Genomic DNA, 22,323 nt, shown 5'->3' with positions numbered 1-22,323 from the left:
TACTCGTCTGTTACCGTACGCAACCTTGCTCCAGGTAATTACTTTACTCTCCTGTGGACCAAATCAGATCGAATCAAGGAATGAGATGCGCGCGTATCTACAGTCAGTACATGTTCTTTGCCATCCACATTTCCTCTGACGGTAAGACTACTCGATTTTCTACCAATTTTCAACACAGATATCACAGGGCATTCAATAGCTGGATCTAGCTCTTGATCTCTATCTCTTACTCGCTCTTGCTCATCTCCTCCAACTTTGCGTTTACGGCCACCCATATTGTTGGAGCTACTAGGATCAAGATCGCAATGACGGGCAATGTAACCGGATTTCCCGCATTTGAAACATTTGATAACTTTTTCACTCCGCTTTTGCGATCCTTTCAGCGCCTCTACTATTGCGTCTACCCACTCTGGCCTTTCTACCTCCACACGGCGTGCTTTGTAAACTGGCTTACACAGAAGCAATGCTGTTTCTTGAGTCAGTGCATGGGATACCGTTTCTGCGAATGTAGGTTTTGGGTTTGCATATGTCGCTCGCTTCGTTTCTACGTCCCGAATGCCATTTATAAAACTCTTGATTTTTACACTCTCGGTGTACTCCACGGGTGCGTCCGCATTTGCCAAATGTGCCAACCTTTCAACATCCGAGGCAAACTCCTGCAAAGTCTCATTCGCTATTTGGTGACGGTTTTGCAACTCAATTTGGAATATCTGTTTCTATGCTCGCTTCCATAACGTCGTTCTACAGCAGCCATCAATGCTTCATAATTGTTCCGCTCTCCTTCGGGAATCGTCTGTAAGATTTCCGCTGCTGGCCCCTTCAATGCCACGAACAGTGCAGCAACTTTATCTTCCGCATTCCAGTTGTTCACTGTTGCGGTCTTCTCAAACTGTAGCTTAAAGACCTGAAAAGGAACAGAACCGTCATAGGATGGTGTTTTTACCTTTGGACTACTCGCTGAAACAGCTGAGCGATTTAATTGTAATTCCTGGATCCTATCTTTCAAAGCATCCATCTCTGCCTCTATTTTATCCTGGCGACCCCTCAAGCCTTCATGAAACTGGGTTAGTTTTTCTTCCATATGCGCTTCCAGTTTCGATGATATACGGACTTCCTGCTCTTCTAGTTGTGTGGAGATCTGAGTTGATATCTGTGCTGAAATTTGTGCCGACATTTCGGAAATACGCGTCTCCTGTGCTTCAATCTTAGATGTTATGTGTGTTTCTTGCGATTCCATCTGTGATGTTATGCGTGTCTCCTGCGATTCCAGCTGAGATGACATTTGTGACGACATTTCTGAAATGCGTGCCTCCTGTGATTCCAGTTGGGATGCCATATACGTCTTCTGTTCTTCGAGCTGTGTTTCCATCTTGGATGTAATCTGTGTCGACATTTCTGACATTTGCGACGACATTGATGTTACAGTCGATGTTTGTGCAGATATTGCAGCCAAAATCATGTTCAAGTCTGTGCTCGTAACTGTCTGCGATGTTTCGTTTTTCTCTCCAATTTTTGTTGTTGTCTCGTCCCCATCAGGATAAAAGACAAACTCGTCCACATCAATTCCTTGCGACTCCATTACCTCTCGTATCCGTGCTTGAAGTTCGATCTTATTGCCGGTTGTATTTAATCCACGGTTCTCCAACTCCTTTTTCAGTTGCTGGATCTTCAATTCACTGAACTTTGCCATGTCCTTGTCGTCCTCTGGAATTTATTCAACAATTCCTCTTCTGACACCAATTGTAACGAATTTACTTGCAAATCCTCTTATTTGCAATCCTCTGCTAAGTTCGAATCACTAAACTGTTGAATAAATAACTCCAATTTGTAATAATGCAAAATGGCCTTTATTAAAGTACTTCACAATAACACTGAAACTGTGCAACGAATAGCTTGCTTAATAACCAAACTGATTGATAGCTCAAATGAAACTCTACTATTCAAAATAATACTGCTCTTGCTCGCTAGATAGCGCCTTAGTCGAAACTGCTTGACAACTCAAATCAAACTGAATTCCAGCGCCTCTACATATGCGGCCTTTTATACTCTCTGGTTTCCTCGTTCGTATACCGTGAATTACCAGCACTGTGGAAAATAAAGAGTGATTTTTTAAACAATTAGTGCCTTTTTTATACAATTAAAACACATGTTTCATTTGTTGTGCTACTTTAAAAATTAATATTGCGCAGTGTTTTTGAGGCGTGTATGTCAAAATTTTCATTTGCACAAATTTCGTCGTTTTATATTTGCGCATGGCTTTTGTGTCAAGTATGGGCCGTCTTAGAATTGATAATTAGAAAGCTACTGAAAAGCTCGGGCATGGTTGTTTCCGAACTTTTTATTTTATTTGACTTTTTTTCCCAAATTGCTACAAATGTAGACTGGCGGGCACATGAAGGTTAAGCCAACATCTGTCAGCAGTCCCAAAAAAATATTTCGTTTTTATAAAAAATAGTTAAAATGGAAATCAGCCGTTTCCTTCTTAACTATAAATACAATCAAAATAAAAAGCATGCGCAACTACCCATAGATGTTACACCTCACCAAATATGTGCCTATTTTCGAAAAAGACATATTATCCTTTGCAGTAAATGCAGCGAAAATTAAGTTTTGAATTTTTTCGTGTTTTTCTAGTTTTTCTAAATTATTGAAAATAATTTATTTTCCATTGTCATTTGTTACATTGTTAAATTTCGAAGCACCAACAAAACCGATTGGATTTTTCACTCGATTAGGCATTCAAGAAAGCAATATTGATATAATTAAGAGTTTGTATTTTGTATGAAAGATTGAGTTCATTTAGGGCGTTAATGTAGAAAACTTCACTAATTATTTCATTAAGCCTCTGTGTGAAACTGGCTTTACTTTTGCTTATTTTCAGTAAGTAATTCGAAACCTTATTTCGGCTGTTAAAAACTGAAAAATTTTTACTTAAAAATAATTGATGAGGAAATACTTATACCTTTAAAGCACAGTAAAATATTCAAGTTTTTTTTCTGCTGACGACGAGAGCTCGCATCCATTCAAGTTACATCTGAAGTAAAATCAAAAAAAATTTTTTTGGCTTTGCTTTTTTTCTGTTGCTGAAATACATACAATTTTAAGCACTTCCTTTATATAAATGGACAGAAATTAGCGGAAAATGTGTGCTTATACAATGACATATTCTTGCTGTTCAGCATTTTTGATTTTCGAATTTTGAAGTAGAAATTGTAAAAATGATTATGAGAAATAAAAGTATAAAAGTGGAGCGCACATTACTTGGATTGGAAAGTTGGCAGGAAATCAGTCAACTTATCAATATATAGTCAATTAACTGCGTTCCACCCTTATATTCCTCTCGTTCCTTACGATTTTTCTTAATGTATTATGTCTTACACTGTCATCGACCTCTGAATCCAGTTTGAAATTTCAAGTCCCTTGCCCATCGAGAGGTTACTTAACTGCCGGTTTCTAATTTCCAAATTCTCATCTAATTATTTCGATCTGTGCTCCACCTAACGGAATTTTTTTCCTTTTGTTCTTTTGTCACGGTGTCTTAACCTATCTGTGAAGTTTCACGTTTATAGCTCAATGATTAGTTACTTAAAAATCGATTGCAAGATTCCCTCTGTTCCGTACGATTTTTCTAAATATCTCTATGCATGCGCCCCCTAGCGAAACTTTTAGTGATGCGTTTTATACTGTCATTGCCCTCTGAATTAAATTTGAAATTTCAAGTCTCTAGCTCATCGAGAAGTTACTTAAAAGCCCGGTTTCCAATTTCCAAATTCTAATCTAATTATTTCGATCCGTGCGCCACCTAAGGATTTTTTCCCTTTTGATGCATTGTCTTAAACCATGCGTGAAGTTTCACGTTTGTAGCTCATTAGAAGTTACTTAAAAATCGATATAAAAATTTCCAAACTCTTATCTAATTATTTCGGAACCTTTTCCACATTTGATGCATTGGTCGGCGCCTTAAAGCATGTGTGAAGTTTTACGTTTGTAGCTCAATGAGAAGTTACATAAAAATCGATTGCAATATTTGTATTGAATATACCGACAAACAATCAACCGACTTAATATACCAAAGGAAATAAACATAAATCGTAGCGGTGGTTTTACGTGTAAAAATTTTAACACTAAATGACATTTTCAGGTATCTTTATGGTTCCTAATTTCTTTTTCGAAAAGCAGCAGCAGTCAAGGTTGTAAGGATTTCAAAAACCGGAACGTCCAAACGCTTATAGAAAACTGTGTCTTATTTCTTGACAAATTGATTTGAAAACAATTTTGTGAACAAAAAGGAAGATACAAAAGACATCGCCACTAGCGATCTACTTTGCTTAAAATAAGTCTAAGATTAGTATGACGAATGTACCTAACGCGATCGGTACAAATGTTTGTTTTTGGTTTTTGTTTTGTTTAAGTTTTAATCAGTACATTTCCTAATTTAATACTTTAACATATGTACATAATTTAAGAACATGGCACCACCAACCACAGGTGTGTACACAGTTTTTGTGCATAATTGTATGTAAGATAGTTTTAACTGTCTTCAATTTTTAAATTTAAATTTATTTTCTTTTTTGTTGCTTTCAATAAAGTTAGGTTTTGTCCCTGAGGAAGCTAAGGAATTTAGCGAAACGTAGGGCGATTGAGTGAAGGAGAAACGATGTAGTTTTTACTTGCACTTTTGCACCTATTAGATCCCATAGCCTATATATAATCACTAATTTTGTTATATCTGAATGGTGAATTGGAAAAACTAGTTTTGCTAGACTTAATACGATGTTCCGCACAATTTTGCACATTGTTATAAAATATGAACATGGCATTTGTCATTTGCCTTTAAAACTCACGGTTTACTACGAAAAAATATCCGAACAGGAACGCCCGAACAAGTTCAATTTTATTTTTGACCAACAAAAAACATAGCTGCATAAAAGTTATGCAGTTATAATCTTTGTATATTCCTTTATTTACCATACCTACAACATTTTCATGCAGCCTAAACCATTTCGCTAAATTCTTAGACAATATTATGTCAACCTAAATACACATACCTATAAAAAAAAATGTAGGGCGATACAACCTCCGAAGAAATTTTTGGCCGAACTTCTCTTCCAAATGTCTTCTTGCTCCCTTTTAATTTTACCTACAAATTGGCGGGACGGGGCCTGCTGCATCTACAAGGCAAATGAGTTCTCACTGGGAGCTTTTCATGGTAGAAATAAACTCGGAGTGTTGGCCAAACATTGCCGAGGGTCGACCCTGCTTAGGAAAATTTTCTGCTAATTGAAAAAATTTGTTTCTAATATTTTGATGTTGCTTCTCGGTGTGGTAGACGGAGCACGCTACCATCGCACCACAGCGCCATGAATAATTTTCTTAAGATAATTTTTTATTTGAATAATTATCTAAATAAAAATTTATTCGAATAACGCCCAAATCTGTGTTCTTAGTGAGATGCAGATGCCGTTCGGAGTCGGCATAAAACATGTAGGTCCCGTCCCGCGAATATGTAGGAAAAATTAAAAGGACCACGGCGCAGATTGGAAGAGAAGCTCGGCCTAAAATCTCTTCGCGCCTTATATTTTTTTTTAATTTATTCATAAATAAATTGAAGGGATGTGTGGAATAATGTTATAAGTCGAGTTACACCGTTTTTCCATAAATCAACTAAATAAAAAGAGTAAGATTACATACACATACAATATTAATCTTAGAAAATAATAGTGATATTTAACAAAGATATTAGCTTCATTTATAGAAAAACGGTATAACTCTCTAATAAAATTTTGCAGTAATGAAACATCGAAATGGTATGAAAATATATTCAATGTCGTAGACCAGAAAGAACTGAAAAATAAAAGAATTGAAGTGGTTTTAAAAACGACTAAGCAGACAGAGAACTCCATTGTTAAAAATAGAAAAAGTTTAAAAATGATAAAAGTAGTAAAAAAAAAATTGCTAAAAATTACAAACGGAAATAACAAATAGTTATAAGCACATCTAAATAATAGAATATAATGTATTTAACAATGGTTATTAATGTATCCACTATTTTGTTTAATAAAGTATCTCAGTCAAAATATTTGATATTCGATCTATGGAATAACGGTATAACTCAAAAAAAAAAAGAAAATATTAATTTTCTAATAAAATTATGTATATATAAAATTTGTTACTTTTCTTATCAAAGAATCATACTATGTAAAATCCTACCAAGTAGGATTATTATAAATTTATTTTTACCTGCATTGTTAAGTTTTTTTTACTTTTCTCAAAAGGCTGATTCTTGAGTTATACCGTTATTCCACACATCCCCTAAATTGTTTGTGAATAAATTGTCTAGATATACTTACTTATACATATGTTTGAATAATTTTTCAATTTAACATTTTTTTCAAAAACTCATAGTCTACTCATTTAAATATTGAGCAAACAAAAGTATTTTCTTTGTTAACTGAAAGAATACAAGTGTTTCTTTTTCTATTTATTTATTACTAGCAGACCCGGCAGACATTGTTCTGCCATAAATTTGGTCTATCTGCATACATTTTAATAAGCTTTTTCCGTCTAACTCTGCCCTCCCCCCTCTTCACTTTTTCTTAATCCTTTTATTCACTCCTCCCTCCGTCTTTTTCGCTTCATCTATCACAATCTTCGGCTCACTCTATCTCTTTCTCAGTCTCCTTCCATCTTTTCTCTTATCTCAAGTTCTTCTCATTCTTCTTCATCCCTTATTGCCAGTCCAAGAGGGTGGCATCTATTTTGTTCCAGTCCAATTCCGAGTCCCAGTCCCACTCCGAGTCTCAGTCCATCGAATAGTACGTATGTAAATAGGTATGTGGGTACTATTAATTCATGTCTTTATTTCGGATTCGCATGCATATTTATTAGTATTGTCAGGTTGATGCGACTAAATCGAATATCACAATGAAAATTACTTTAAAGCTCTCAGTAACAGCATGATATCCATATTGTATAAACTCTGTTTAGGGGTACACGGACCCACGTTTTGGCCTATATGTCGAGACCCTAGTCACCCAGGCGTACGAAAAATTCCCCGTATCAAAGTATTCATAAACAGCTTCCATTTGATAGCCATATTGTACAAACACATCCCAGGATTACCTTAGCATAAAAAATATATTGAAGAATTAAATTTCCTTAGTGCACAAATATTAGCATATACATGCAAAAATGCCAAAAGATAAAACTTTTGTTTAAGAATTAAGGAAACTTTCAATATTTTTAACAAAAGAGTATTTTTCAAGAGATGTTTGCATTCTTAACCATTTATGTTGCATTAACTTGGCAACCACGCATAAATATGTATGTACATTAGGGTGCCCTTATTTTCCAAACTGTTCCGATTCTCGATCTCACCCCCTAGAAATATGCGAATAACCTAAAAACTAGAATATACAAAGTTTTAGGTCAATCGAAAAATGTTAGAGGTGGCGCAAAGAGCTTGAAGTCCTGAAAAATTACGAATTTTTACAATTTCTTAAATTTAGTCAACCCTACTTCATTTTTTATGGGCGATACGTTATTTATCTTGTTATTAGTAAGTTCTAGATATATTTGACTTTCAAATAAATCTAAAACAACAAAAATTGGTCAAATAATAATTAAGTTATAAAATACATTATGCCTTAAACACATCACTTTAAGAATGTGTATATAATGAGTATACGTAAATGAGTTTGTTTCAAATTATTTTTATTATAAATTTTTTTGAAAATACATTTTTAAAACATTTACATCTATCTTGTGAAACTTTAGCTGATACGTATATAATATGATATTATTTCCTAGGATCTAATTAAGGATGATTTAGTAAGTGATTCAAATTGTTGTTTGTAATCAGTTACAACTTGTAAAAAATATTGTTTTTCTTTTCGTCATTTGTAAGTATTCTTTTATATTCTTCCATAAGCTTTACTCGCTGTTCTGCTGTGTCGTTAACTACTTTTATATGTATAACATTATCCTTAGCTTTTTTATATGTTCCTGTATCCCCCCAGTATAGTGGATCTACCTGCAGAAATTGAGATGATATCCCAAACCGACCAAAAAAAATCAATTGTATTTCATTGCGGCCACCGTGGTGTGATGGTAGCGTGCTCCGCTTACCACACCGTATGCCCTGGGTTCACACCCCGGGCAAAGCAACATCAAAATTTTAGAAATAAGGGTTTTCAATTAATGTAGTTGGCGTGGCAAATTGCCAAAATGTAGTAAAAAATCATAACATTTTTGTTTACACAGTTGTAACTCATAAACGGAAGGATGGATTTGAAAAATTCTACTTTTCAGTAAAACTTTGAAATATTTACCTTCGCTCTGCATCAAAAAAAAATTCTTGATTCCTTTTTTATATCAGCCAAATTGTCTAAAAAAAAGTAACATTTTTACCAAAAAATGCGTGTGTGTGATTGTTCGGTGTAAACTGTGCGAGCAAATTGCTTTTGAGTGAGGCGACACATAGCATTCGCTGCGTTATTGAACTTCGGGAGTACATTTATATGTATGGATATATGTATGTATTTTCATGTCATAACAGCTTGATACATGTATGTACATTAGGTTAACCCTTCGTTGTATGGAGGGAAAAAAAGTGTTTGGACTCTTGATCTCACCCCCTAAAAATATGCGAATAGCTCAAAAACGGATATATACACTATATACTGCCAAAAACTTTATCGACAAAATTTATAAACTCAGCGACCAGGAGTTCAGACAAGAAAACAACATGAAAATTAGAAGTATTCTATACAAAAACGGATACCCTAACGCACTTATAGAAAAATGGATTACAACAAATATTGATAGAAATGAAAGAAGCAGTAATAATGCAACAACAAACATACAACCCAAAAGATTTACTGGCATAGCATACCTACCAAGTTTAACAGATAACAAACATTAAGCGCATACATACACAACAACAAAATAAACTTTGCCTCTCGACCACATCACACACTCAGATCAGTATTTACAAAAATCAAGGACAGAATCAAAAGAAAGACCAACAACACAACATAATATATCAAATTAACTGCAATGGTAAAGACGAAGAACATTGCAATAAAGTATACATAGGCACAACGAAGAGAGCTTTAGGAATTAGAATTAACGAGCGCAAAGCAGACGCGAAAAACAAAAAGATGTCCACTGCGCTGGCTCAACACCTGACAAAAAGCGATCATACAACTGACTTTGATAACGCGCAAATATTAGACATAGAAGGAAATACGAAGAAAAGACTAACAATAGAAGGGCTTCGTATCCAAAAACAAATACAATATGCAATGGACTTCATAGAAGATGTTGATGGAATAAATTGCGTTTACAAATCTTTGATACAAAACAAATGATAAACAGCTGGGATAGAGTGTGGATTTTATATGTTAAGTGTTTAAATGTTTGTATTAATGTAAATAAATGCACCCGTTAAAAAATTGTGTAACTATATATAAAGGTATGAAAGTGAAAAATTTTAAGTGTTTTAAATATTAAATAATTGTGTTTTCTTGTTTTAAATAAAGATAGTTACTCCTTGAAGAGGACACATTATCGTGTCGAATCGCGTCGGAGTTAGAAAAGAAAAGTTAAGTTTTTTGCTTTAAACTTAGCGGCTCTGAATAAGTACAAAACAAAGGATATATACAAAGTTTTAGGCCAATCAAAGTATTAGGCGCAAAGGACTTGAAATCCTGAAAAATTATGAATTTTTACAATATCTGTTTCAGGCTTCCATATTTCTAAACCCTACGAAAATTTACTGCTTTTCCATACCGCAATAAGATTTGTATTTTCTTGCTTTTATAAAATGGCCACAATCTTCAAAACCGGTCAGTCAGTAACAGAGTTACAGGGCAAAATATATATTGCTTTCGACAAACAAATATGAAAACTAAATTAAGTCTGTGCAAATGTGTTTATCGGTGAATCATGGTATTCGGGTAAAAAACGCTCAAATAAACGTTTTTATACACAAATACATATATCCCTTGAAGCCAAACTTGAAGTTTATTTATTTAACAAAGTACCTATACACCGGCCACCGTGGTGTGATGGTAGCGTGCTCCCACTACCACACCGTATGCCCTGGGTTCAAACCCCCGGCAAAGCAACATCAACATTTTAGAAATAAGGTTTTTCAATTAGAAGAAAATTTTTCTAAGCGGGGTCGCCCCTCGGCAGTGTCTGGCAAGCGCCCCGAGTGTATTTCTGCCATGAAAAGCTCTCAGTGAAAACTCATCTGCCTTGCAGCTGCCGTTCGGAGTCGGCATAAAACATGTAGGTCCCGTCCGGCCAATTTTTAGGGAAAATCAAGAGGAGCACGACGCAAATTGGAAGAGAAGCTCGGCCTTAGAACTCTTCGGAGGTTATCGCGCCTTACATTTTTTTTTTTTTTACCTATACAAATGTATTTTTTTATAAATTTTCTTTCGAAATCCATGATGCCACAACAAAGAGAAAGAAATTAAAAAATTAGTAGAAAGAAAGAAAATATATATTTTAAAATTGCAAAGAACTACAAAAAATTCCTTTGACGGTCTCGTTTAAATCTATACTGCTCTTGAGTGAACAAATTTTGAATAGTATGTTTTTTTTTAAATAGATAAATGCGGCACTTTGCATTGGGATAGAAAACCACTTTCAGAAATAACAGGTTGTGAAAAGGTGAAACGACTTCCAGTTGTTGTTACTTACAGGAATGGCGAACAGTTAATAGGACCTCCAAAATAATGTGCTGCAACAGGCGCTGAAATAGCTGATACGTTGTATGAACTGTTATTTGAATGGGATCTGAAGGATGATATTGTGGCCTGTTGTTTTGATACGACATCGGTTAACACAGTCGTAATAAAAGGAGCTGGAACGTTATTAGAAAAAAAACTTGAGCGAAAACTTTTGAATCTACCTTGTCGTCATCATACATATGAAGTTTTGCTGAGAGTTATTTTCCAGTAAATACTAGTATGGACGTTCAGTTACTTAGGCGATTTCAAGAAAATTGCAAAAACATCAACAAAAATACTTTTAGAGATTTGCTACAAAATAACGAATTGAAATTACTTTTAAGATCCAGACGTTGGTGCGTTATCGGCCAACCTTATGGGAATCAATGTAATCGATTATTGGTGCGATATCGTAACGCTAAGGTCGTAACCGTATCGTAGCCAACCAATTGGAGAGAAACCCCATATCCATATCGCCTAAAAATATTTGGGCTGGTGAATTTAATAACTTTTTGTAGATTTTATTCATTGTTTTGGATACGTTATAACTAAGAAATCTATTTTTTGTGGAATATGTTTGTAATTTTTTGCGTTTTCTTCATTTTTATGAAATTTTCACGATTTTTAGGTTAAGGCACCAATAATCGATAACAATGTATCGTATAGGGTTACGTTAGGGATACGACTACAGCGATACGACGAACGGCACCAATGACTCCGCTAAAAACCCTCTAAGGAATAGTTGAAAAAGAAAATAGTAAGAGATGACTATAGGAAATTATTGGAATTAACGTCTGTATGTCTAGGGGCAAGTGATGGCATAAAGTATCGTGTACCAAAGCCCACTCCCATGCTCGGTGGATGTCTAAGGCATTGTATTGCTTAAAAATTTATTTATTTCGTGAACAGTTTAAATTAACGGAGTATGAAAAAATTTCGATGGCAAGTATATGCACGGTTATTATACAATTCTATGTTAAGCTTTGGTTTAACTGTACCAATCCTCATAGATCACCTCTTCAAGACTTATTTTTTATTAAAGAAATTTATAAATACAGAAATGTTAATAAAAAATATCTGACATTGCAATAAACAAGTTTTGTAACCACCTATGGTACCTGTCTGAAGAATGTATTGCATTGGTATTGTTTGATGATGACGTCTCTTGTACCACGAAGAAAAAGATTTGCGTGCTCCGCTTACCACACCGTATGCCCTGGGTTCACACCCCGGGCAAAGCAACATCAAAATTTTAGAAATAAGGTTTTTCAATTAGAAGAAAATTTTTCTAAGCGGGGTCGCCACACGGCAGTGTTTGGCAAGCGCTCCGAGTGTATTTCTGCCTTGAAAAGCTCTCAGTGTAAACTCATCTGCCTTGCAGATGCCGTTCGAAGTCGGCATAAAACATGTAGGTCCCGTTCGGCCAATTTGTAGGGAAAATCAAGAGGAGCACGATGCAAATTGAAAGAGAAGCTCGCCCTAAAATCTCCTCGGAGGTTATCGCGCCTTACATTTATTTTTTTTATTTCCTGTTACAAAATCGTGTAGTTCTTTTTCTAGGAATTTATTGATTTCACTTGGGCTTAAGTGTAACCTCTTTAAATTTTCTGTTTCCTTGTCGCAGTTGTCTTTGCTTTGAGTTTTTCGACAATCTTTTTCTTCGTGGTACAAGAGACGTCATCATCGAACAATACCAATGCAATACATTCTTCAGACAGGTACCATAGGTGGTTACAAAACTTGTTTATTGCAATTTCAGATATTTTTTATTAACATTTCTGTATTTATAAATTTCTTTAATAAAAAATAAGTCTTGAAGTGGTGATCTATGAGGATTGGTACAGTTAAACCAAAGCTTAACATAGAATTGTATAATAAACGTGCATATACTTGCCATCGAAATTTTTTCATACTCCGTTAATTTAAACTGTTCACGAAATAAATAAATTTTTAAGCAATACAATGCCTTAGACATCCACCGAGCATGGGAGTGGGCTTTGGTACACGATACTTTATGCCATCACTTGCCCCTAGACATACAGACGTTAATTCCAATAATTTCCTATAGTCATCTCTTACTATTTTCTTTTTCAACTATTCCTTAGAGGGTTTTTAGCGGAGTCATTGGTGCCGTTCGTCGTATCGCTGTAGTCGTATCCCTAACGTAACCCTATACGATACATTGTTATCGATTATTGGTGCGTTAACCTAAAAATCGTGAAAATTTCATAAAAATGAAGAAAACGCAAAAAATTACAAACATATTCCACAAAAAATAGATCTCTTAGCTATAACGTATCCAAAACAATGAAGAAAATCTACAAAAAGTTATTAAATTCACCAACCCAAATATTTTTAGGCGATATGGATATGGGGTTTCTCTCCAATTGGTTGGCTACGATACGGTTACGACCTTAGCGTTACGATATGGCACCAATAATCGATTACATTGATTCCCATAAAGTTGGCCGATAACGCACCAATGTCTGGATATTAAAAGCAATTTCAATTCGTTATTTTGTAGCAAATCTCTAAAACTATTTTTGTTTTTCTTGAAATCGCCTAAGTAACTGAACGTCCATACTAGTATTTACTGGAAAATAACTCTCAGCAAAACTTCATATATATGATGACGACAAGGTAGATTCAAAAGTTTTCGCTCAAGTTTTTTTTCTAATAACGTTCCAGCTCCTTTTATTACGACTGTGTTAACCGATGTCGTATCAAAACAACAGGCCACAATATCATCCTTCAGATCCCATTCAAATAACAGTTCATACAACGTATCAGCTATTTCAGAGCCTGTTGCAGCACATTATTTTGGAGGTCCTATTAACTGTTCGTCATTCCTGTAAGTAACAACAACTGGAAGTCGTTTCACCTTTTCACAACCTGTTATTTCTGAAAGTGGTTTTCCATCCCAATGCAAAGTGCCGCATTTATCTATTTAAAAAAAAAAAAACCTACTATTCAAAATTTGTTCATTCAAGAGCAGTATAGATTTAATACGAGAACGTCAAAGAAATTTTTTGTAGTTCTTTGCAATTTTAAAATATATATTTTCTTTCTTTCTACTTTTTTTTTTAAATTTCTTTCTCTTTGTTGTGGCATCATGGATTTCGAAAGAAAATTTATAAAAAAATATATTTGTACAGGTAAAAAAAATGTAAGGCGCGATAACCTCCGAAGAATTCTAAGGCCGAGCTTCTCTTCCAATTTGCGTCGTGCTCCTCTTGATTTTCCCTAAAAATTGGCCGGACGGGACCTACATGTTTTATGCCGACTCCGAGCGGTAGCTGCAAGGCAGATGAGTTTTCACTGAGAGCTTTTCATGGCAGAAATACACTCGGGGCGCTTGCCAGACACTGCCGAGGGGCGACCCCGCTTAGAAAAATGTTCTTCTAATTGAAAAACCTTATTTCTAAAATGTTGATGTTGCTTTGCCGGGGGTTTGAACCCAGGGCATACGGTGTGGTAGTGGGAGCACGCTACCATCACACCACGGTGGCCGGTGTATAGGTACTTTGTTAAATAAATAAACTTCAAGTTTGGCTTCAAGGGATATATGTATTTGTAAGGCAATCCAGAAAACCACTTTGTGCTACTTTACTTTACTCTCACTTTTGAATTCACGACAAAGTAGCCAATGAACGACGATTCAAGAAAATATGAAATTATTAAAATGTTTTTAAATATTTGGCAGTTGAATTTTATTGTACAAAGAAAACGGAATAAATTAGTTGTTTTTCAATTGCGTTCAAATTAATGCGAAGAACCTTTTTCTTTTTCTTAACGGTCGTCCTTACAAATTCAGAAGCGGGTAAATCCATACGGGCAAATTAAAACGTATCTTACAGAAATAATTGATTTAGTTGTTAAACGTATATATATGACTAAGTAATCAAAATGCCTCTTGCTAAGATAAATACGTTAAAATTAACGGATTTAAAAGAAATGTTGAACGAAAAAGGTTTGTCCACTGAAGGCCTGAAAAATGAGCTAGTTTTGCGTTTGTGCGAAGCTGTTGGGTCGGATAGTATCGAGATCGCTAGTGCAAATATACAGGACCAAATTAATGAATTACGGGACATGTTTAGTTCGTTGATGCATCAATTGCAATCCAATCAAAATGTAACTGCAACAACTACGCGCAGTGATCAAGAGCGGGCAACTTCTTCTGCTGGTAGTTTTATTACAACGACTGGGCGTAGTGGATATTCAGTGAAAGAAATCGCCGAAACTATTCCGGAATTTGATCCAACAAACGAATCGTCGGTATCTGTTGAACAGTTCGTAGAACGCGTAAATAGTGCGGTCCAAGCTTATCAGTGGGAGGAAAAATGTTTTTTATTAGCGGTGTATAGTCGACTCAAAGGTGCAGCAAAGCTCTGGCTGAACTCCACTGAAAAATTGTATTCAAGTTGGAGTGAATTATCGAAATGTTTATGTGAAGAGTTTAGTTGTGTGCCAGATGAAGCTGATATACATTTTAAAATGTCTCAAACGACGCGCAAACCAAACGAAAGTCTCCTTGACTACTGTTTCCGTATCGGTGCGTTAGGTAAGAGGTTTGGGCTAAGTGAATCCTCTATTGTTAAATACGCAAGAGACGGTATTAAACAACGGGAATTTCAAATTGCTATTGCAGCAAATCGGTTTAGTTCAATGCGCGAATTTCGACAAACAGTAATAGATTACTCTAAAAACTTACCTGTGCGTACATTTAAACCTGAAAAGACAAATTTTGAAACAAAATACGGCGAAACACGAGACGGTGAAAAACGTGAAAGTGATAAACAGTTAATATGTTTCAATTGTCAACAAAAGGGGCACATTTCATCGAAATGTCCTCAACCACAACGTAGACGTAGATGCAACGACTGTCAGAAAGTGCATCCTAAAACCGAGCCTGAAAATTGTGGCAAGAAAAGTGCTTCGACGCGTACGACCAAAACGGAATATGAAACGGTAATTCCTGAAAAAGATTTTGAGAAAGTGGTTACAATAAACGATAAAACGTTCACAGCCCTAATCGATACAGGTAGTGAGTGTAGTATGATCACTCAAACAGGGGCAGGTCAAATAAAAGGTGACGAAGAAAAGTGTGCTTTAAAGATAAGCGGGTTTTGTGGCGGTGTGATATATGCCCATTCAAGAGTACGTGTCAATTTGAAGGTTGACGGTATTGAGCAAGATGTGTATCTTTACATAGTTGGTGATACATTTTTGACGGTAGATGTGTTGTTGGGACAAGATGTGTTTAAAAATATGCAAATGGTGATTTCAGACGGCAAAATTAGTGTTATAAATGTATGCAATAAAAACGTTAACTTAAATAACAGCAAAATAATTAATGACGATGAGATAAAGTGCGGCATCGACGAAAATGATAAAATAAATAAGTTGGTTAGTTTGATAAATAAATATCGTAATGTATTTGCAACGGATATGAGTGAAATTGGACGTACAGAGCTCGTAAAAATGAAAATCGATTTGGATACTAACAATCCTATTGTTCAAAAACCATTTCGTGTTCCTGAGCCTAAAAAACAGTTAATCGCGGATATGTTAAAAGAACTTATTGATAATGATATAATTTGTAAGTCCGATTCCGAATATGCTAGTCCTATGCTTTTAGTAAAAAAGAAAAACGGGGGCGAAAGATTGTGTGTAGATTTCCGACGTTTAAACCAACACATGCGCAAGGAAATATTTCCGACGCCAAATATTGAAGAAGAGTTACAAAAGGCAAAGCGTTTTAAGTATTTCTCGGTGTTGGATCTTAATAGTGGTTACTATCAAATTCCTATTGAGGAAAATAGTAGAAAATTTACCGCTTTTATCACGACAGAAGGTTTATATGAATTTAAGCGCATGCCGTTTGGGCTTAAAAATGCCCCGGCTGTTTTTCAACGGTTCATCGCGAAAATTAAAGAAGATCTTGAACCTGATGACGTGATAAGTTATATGGACGATATACTTATCGGTAGTGTAAACGTGAATGAAATGTATGATAAGCTGGAGCGTGTTTTAAAAGTTTTACAAAAAGCTAACGTTACTCTCAATCTACAGAAGTGTGAATTTTTGAAATTAACGATACAGTTTTTGGGTCACGAGTTAGCTCCTCATGGTATTTCTCCTGGTTTAGCTAAAACACAGGCAGTGCGTCAATTTAAAACTCCAGAGTGTATATCCGAAGTTAGACAATTTCTCGGTTTAAGCGGATATTTTAGAAAATTTGTTCCGGGTTATGCTGTTATCGCTGCTCCGTTGAATCGATTATTGCGGAAAGATGTAGCATTCAGGTGGTCAGATCAAGAGCAAAAGGCGTATCAAAAGATAAAGTCAATTCTCGTATCCCGTCCGGTTATTGCCGCCTATAGTGTCGAGGCTGAGCATCAAGTACATACAGACGCGAGTGCAGTGGGCCTAGCTGGTGCATTAATGCAAAAAGAGGGCGACGATTGGAAGCCGGTTATCTATTACAGTCGTGCAACTACCGACAACGAGAAAAACTTTCATAGCTACGAGCTTGAGGCTCTCGCAGCGGTTGAATCCGTAGAACGATTTAAATATTATATTTATGGCAAACGGGTAAAATTGATCACAGATTGTAATGCACTTAAAACAGTTATGAGTAAACGTGAACTTATACCACGCATAGCAAGGTGGTGGCTTCGTATCCAAGAATATGATCTTGAGATTGAACATCGCGCTGGTCAGCGAATGGCTCACGTAGATGCATTGAGCCGTGCACCTGTCGAAGAGTCACGGGACTTAGAAACGGCATCTTTGCGGATTCACAAAATTCAAGTTAGCAACGATGATTGGTTATTTGGAATGCAACTCCAGGATAACTCAATCAAAGAATTGGTAGAAAAGTTACAACAAGGCGATCCTATGGTAAGCAAAGAATTTGTTTTAAATCATGGTAGATTATTCAAAAAAGTAAAGGGGAAGAATCTTTGGGTGGTGCCAAAAGCTTTGCGCTGGCAAATTGTTAACAGTGCACATGATAAAGCAGGACACCTCGGATTGGAGAAAACGATTGCACGAATAAATGAGCATATGTGGTTTGCGCGCATGCGCAATTTTGTTAAGTCGTACTTGAAATCATGCATTGATTGTACGTACAATAAAGTACCTGGGGGTAAACAGGAAGGCGAACTTCATGTTGGAGAAATAGAACTTATACCATTCCGAACTGTACACGTAGATCACCTAGGTCCGTTTCCGAAAAGTTCAAAGCGCAATGAACATATTCTCGTTATTATCGATGCTTTTACACGTTTCACCATTGTGCGCGCAGTCAAGAGTACAGCAACTAAACACGTTATCGAGGTATTTAATGAATTAAGTAGTTACGTTGGGATGCCAGGTAGAATCATTTCAGATCGCGGAACGGCATTTACGTCCAAGGATTTTAAGAATTTTTGTAAAGAAAATGACATCCAACAAATTTGTAACGCTGTTCGAACACCAAGGGCAAATGGACTGGTGGAGAGATGTAACAAAACAATACTTTCGATGTTACTGCCTTCGGTTAACAGTGATAAGAAATGGGACGATGCATTACGAGCAATTCAATGGACTATCAACAGCATGCGTAATAAAACTACATCGAGGTCACCTCAGGAGTTATTATTCAGTTTTAAACCACGCGATATTTTGAAAAATAAAATAGTACTTGCGCTACAAAATGATGAATCAACGAATGAGAATTTGATAAAAGATCGTGAAGAGGCAGCTGAACGTATACAGAAGGAACGTTTTAAAAGCAAACAACGCTACGACAAAAACCACAAAACCCCGAAAGTGTATAACGTCGACTATTTGGTAGTGGTTGAATACGAGCCACCTAGTACTGGCAATTCACGCAAACTTGAACCGCGATACAAAGGTCCATTCCAAATATCACGAATTCTTGGTAATGATCGGTATGTCGTACAAGACATACCTGAGGCTCAACGAACTAGAAAGCATTACTCTTCAGTTTTCTCAAGTGACAAAATTAAACCATGGTGTGCGCTTCCCGATATTTTTGATGATGACTTAGATAATATCGACGACGAGGATACTGATAATTTACTGGTCACGAATCGAGGTCGATCCGAAGCTGCAGGTATGGCCGAGTTGTAAGGCAATCCAGAAAACCACTTTGAGCTACTTTACTTTACTCTCACTTTTGAATTCACGACAAAGTAGCCAATGAACGACGATTCAAGAAAATATGAAATTATTAAAATGTTTTTAAATATTTGGCAGTTGAATTTTATTGTACAAAGAAAACGGAATAAATTAGTTGTTTTTCAATTGCGTTCAAATTAATGCGAAGAACCTTTTTCTTTTTCTTAACGGTCGTCCTTACATATTTGTGTATAAAAACGTTTATTTGAGCGTTTTTTACCCGAATACCACGATTCACTGATAAACAAATTTGCACAGACTTAATTTAGTTTTCATATTTGTTTATCGAAAGCAATATATATTTTGCCCTGTAACTCTGTTACTGATTGACCGGTTTTGAAGATTGTGGCCATTTTATAAAAGCAAGAAAATACAGATCTTATTACGGTATGGAAAAGCAGTAAATTTTCGTAGGGTTTAGAAATATGGAAGCCTGAAACAGATATTGTAAAAATTCATAATTTTTCAGGATTTCAAGTCCTTTGCGCCTAATACTTTGATTGGCCTAAAACTTTGTATATATCCTTTGTTTTGTACTTATTCAGAGCCGCTAAGTTTAAAGCAAAAAACTTAATTTTTCTTTTCTAACTCCGACGCGTTTCGACACGATAATGTGTCCTCTTCAGGGAGTAACTATCTTTATTTAAAACAAGAAAACACAATTATTTAATATTTAAAACACTTAAAATTTTTCACTTTCATACCTTTATATATAGTTACACAATTTTTTAACGGGTGCGTTTATTTACATTAATACAAACATATAAACACTTAACATATAAAATCAAACATCCACTCTCTATCCCAGCTGTTTGTCATTTGTTTTGTATCACAGATTTGTAAACGCAATTTATTCCATCAACATCTTCTATGAAGTCCATTGCATATTGTATTTGTTTTTGGATACGAAGCCCTTCTATTGTTAGTCTTTTCTTCGTATTTCCTTCTATGTCTAATATTTGCGCGTTATCAAAGCCAGCTGTATGGTCGCTTTTTGTCAGGTGTTGAGCCAGCGCAGTGGACATCTTTTTGTTTTTCGCGTCTGCTTTGCGCTCGTTAATTCTAATTCCTAAAGCTCTCTTCGTTGTGCCTATGTATACTTTATTGCAATGTTCTTCGTCTTTACCATTGCAGTTAATTTGATATATTACGTTGTGTTGTTGGTCTTTCTTTTGATTCTGTCCTTGATTTTTGTAAATACTGATCTGAGTGTGTGATGTGGTCGAGAGGCAAAGTTTATTTTGTTGTTGTGTATGTATGCGCTTACTGTTTGTTATCTGTTAAACTTGGTAGGTATGCTATGCCAGTAAATCTTTTGGGTTGTATGTTTGTTGTTGCATTATTACTGATTCTTTCATTTCTATCAATATTTGTTGTAATCCATTTTTCTATAAGTGCGTTACGGTATCCGTTTTTGTATAGAATACTTCTAATTTTTGTTGTTGTTTTCTTGTCTGAACTCCTGGTAGCTGAGTTTATAAATTTTGTTGATAAAGTTTTTGGCAGTATATAGTGTATATATCCGTTTTTGAGCTATTCGCATATTTTTAGGGGGTGAGATTAAGAGTCCAAACACTTTTTTTCCCTCCATACAACGAAGGGTTAACCTAATGTACATACATGTATCAAGCTGTTATGACATGAAAATACATACATATATCCATACATATAAATGTACTCCCGAAGTTCAATAACGCAGCGAATGCTATGTGTCGCCTCACTCAAAAGCAATTTGCTCTCACAGTTTACACCGAACAATCACACACACGCATTTTTTGGTAAAAATGTTACTTTTTTTTAGACAATTTGGCTGATATAAAAAAGTAATCAAGAATTTTTTTTTGATGCAGAGCGAAGGTAAATATTTCAAAGTTTTACTGAAAAGTAGAAATTTTCAAATCCATCCTTCCGTTTATGAGTTACAACTGTGTAAACAAAAATGTTATGATTTTTTACTACATTTTGGCAATTTGCCACGCCACTATAATACATACCTTCAAATTATACTAACTGTACCATCTCACGTAGCTAAACTTTCAAACGCAAAAAACCGTTTTAAAATCGGAGCATTCTGTGTGAAGTTATGTACATATATGGCATTTAGCGACTTTATTTTATAAGATTTATATATGTATATAGAATATAGATATATATTATAAAATTTCCAAATTTATTAGTAATCAACGTGGATTATGAGGGATATTATTTCATTCTTAAATGAAAGACGTGTTACTCTGTTAAAAGTTCAACCGGAGGTGACTCTTCCTCTTTTCTTTTATTGCTCATCCTCATCATTTGTCAATTTGGATGTGGTTATCGATACTTATTATCTATGAATGTAATACAATATTTATCTTTTGTTAGAGCTACCATATGTTTACAGTACGTTTACAATTTGCTATCTTTACAACTCGGCCAATCCTGGCAACGGATCGACCTCGGTCAAAGAAGATTTAAAGAAACTAGTCAATCCGCAGGGGAACATGCTCTGGTTCGTTAGTACACCCTCCGGGTACTTGCCGCTATCGCCTTATCCGGTGAGCTTCAATTACCCCGTCGTAAGGTAGTTGGGTTAGCTGGCAATTATGTATGTCTCTAATGACATATCTATCGTTTCCTAATATTTTATGGACCACATAGGGGCCCTTATATTGTGGTATCAGTTTCTTATTACTCCCGACTGTTGTATCGACATTTCTCACGACAACATAGTCACCTATACTGTATGTCTTGGTCTCGGAATGGCCATTGCCGAAGCATTTGTTATCATATTCCTGCTTAGCTTGGATGGAATTCGATGTGTTTTTGCTTATCTTTTCCAAATCCCGTCCATCATCTGGACAGATTTTGTTCTGAAAGAATTCAGTGAATTTGTCTACGACGACTCCTCTCTGCTCAACACCGAACAAAAGGCGACTGGGTGTATCCCGGCAGGTGCTATGCATTTTAGGCATTTTCTGATGAATTTTTCTGTTTTTGCGCATGTTCGGAAAGCAGTAATATAGGCATAGTTTATTGATGGTTTTCTCAAATGATAGATGACCCAACTTCTCATGTATCAGTTGTATAACGTTATTCTCCATTTCGTAAGGTACGTACAGTGTTCTCTTGCCATCTGAATTTTTCTTATATATAAGTCCGTCCACTAAATCGTAGTCTTTCAAATCTTCAATTTCTAGGCGACGTCTTATTGATACAATTACTTTGTCGCGCTATTGGGCAATCTGTAGTTGGAACTCAACGTCGTCTGCATTTATACTTACTTTACTTAAACGGTTATGGCCGTCCAACAAGGCGCGCCAGTCGCTCCTTCGCTCCGCCAACCGGCGCCAATTGGTCACACCAAGGGAGTTTAAATCGTTTTCCACCTGGTCCTTCCAACGGAGTGGGGGCC

This window comes from Eurosta solidaginis, chromosome 5 (genome assembly GCF_040869045.1).
Source record: "Eurosta solidaginis isolate ZX-2024a chromosome 5, ASM4086904v1, whole genome shotgun sequence".
NCBI lineage: Eukaryota > Metazoa > Arthropoda > Insecta > Diptera > Tephritidae > Eurosta > Eurosta solidaginis.
This window is presented reverse-complemented; position numbering follows the sequence as displayed.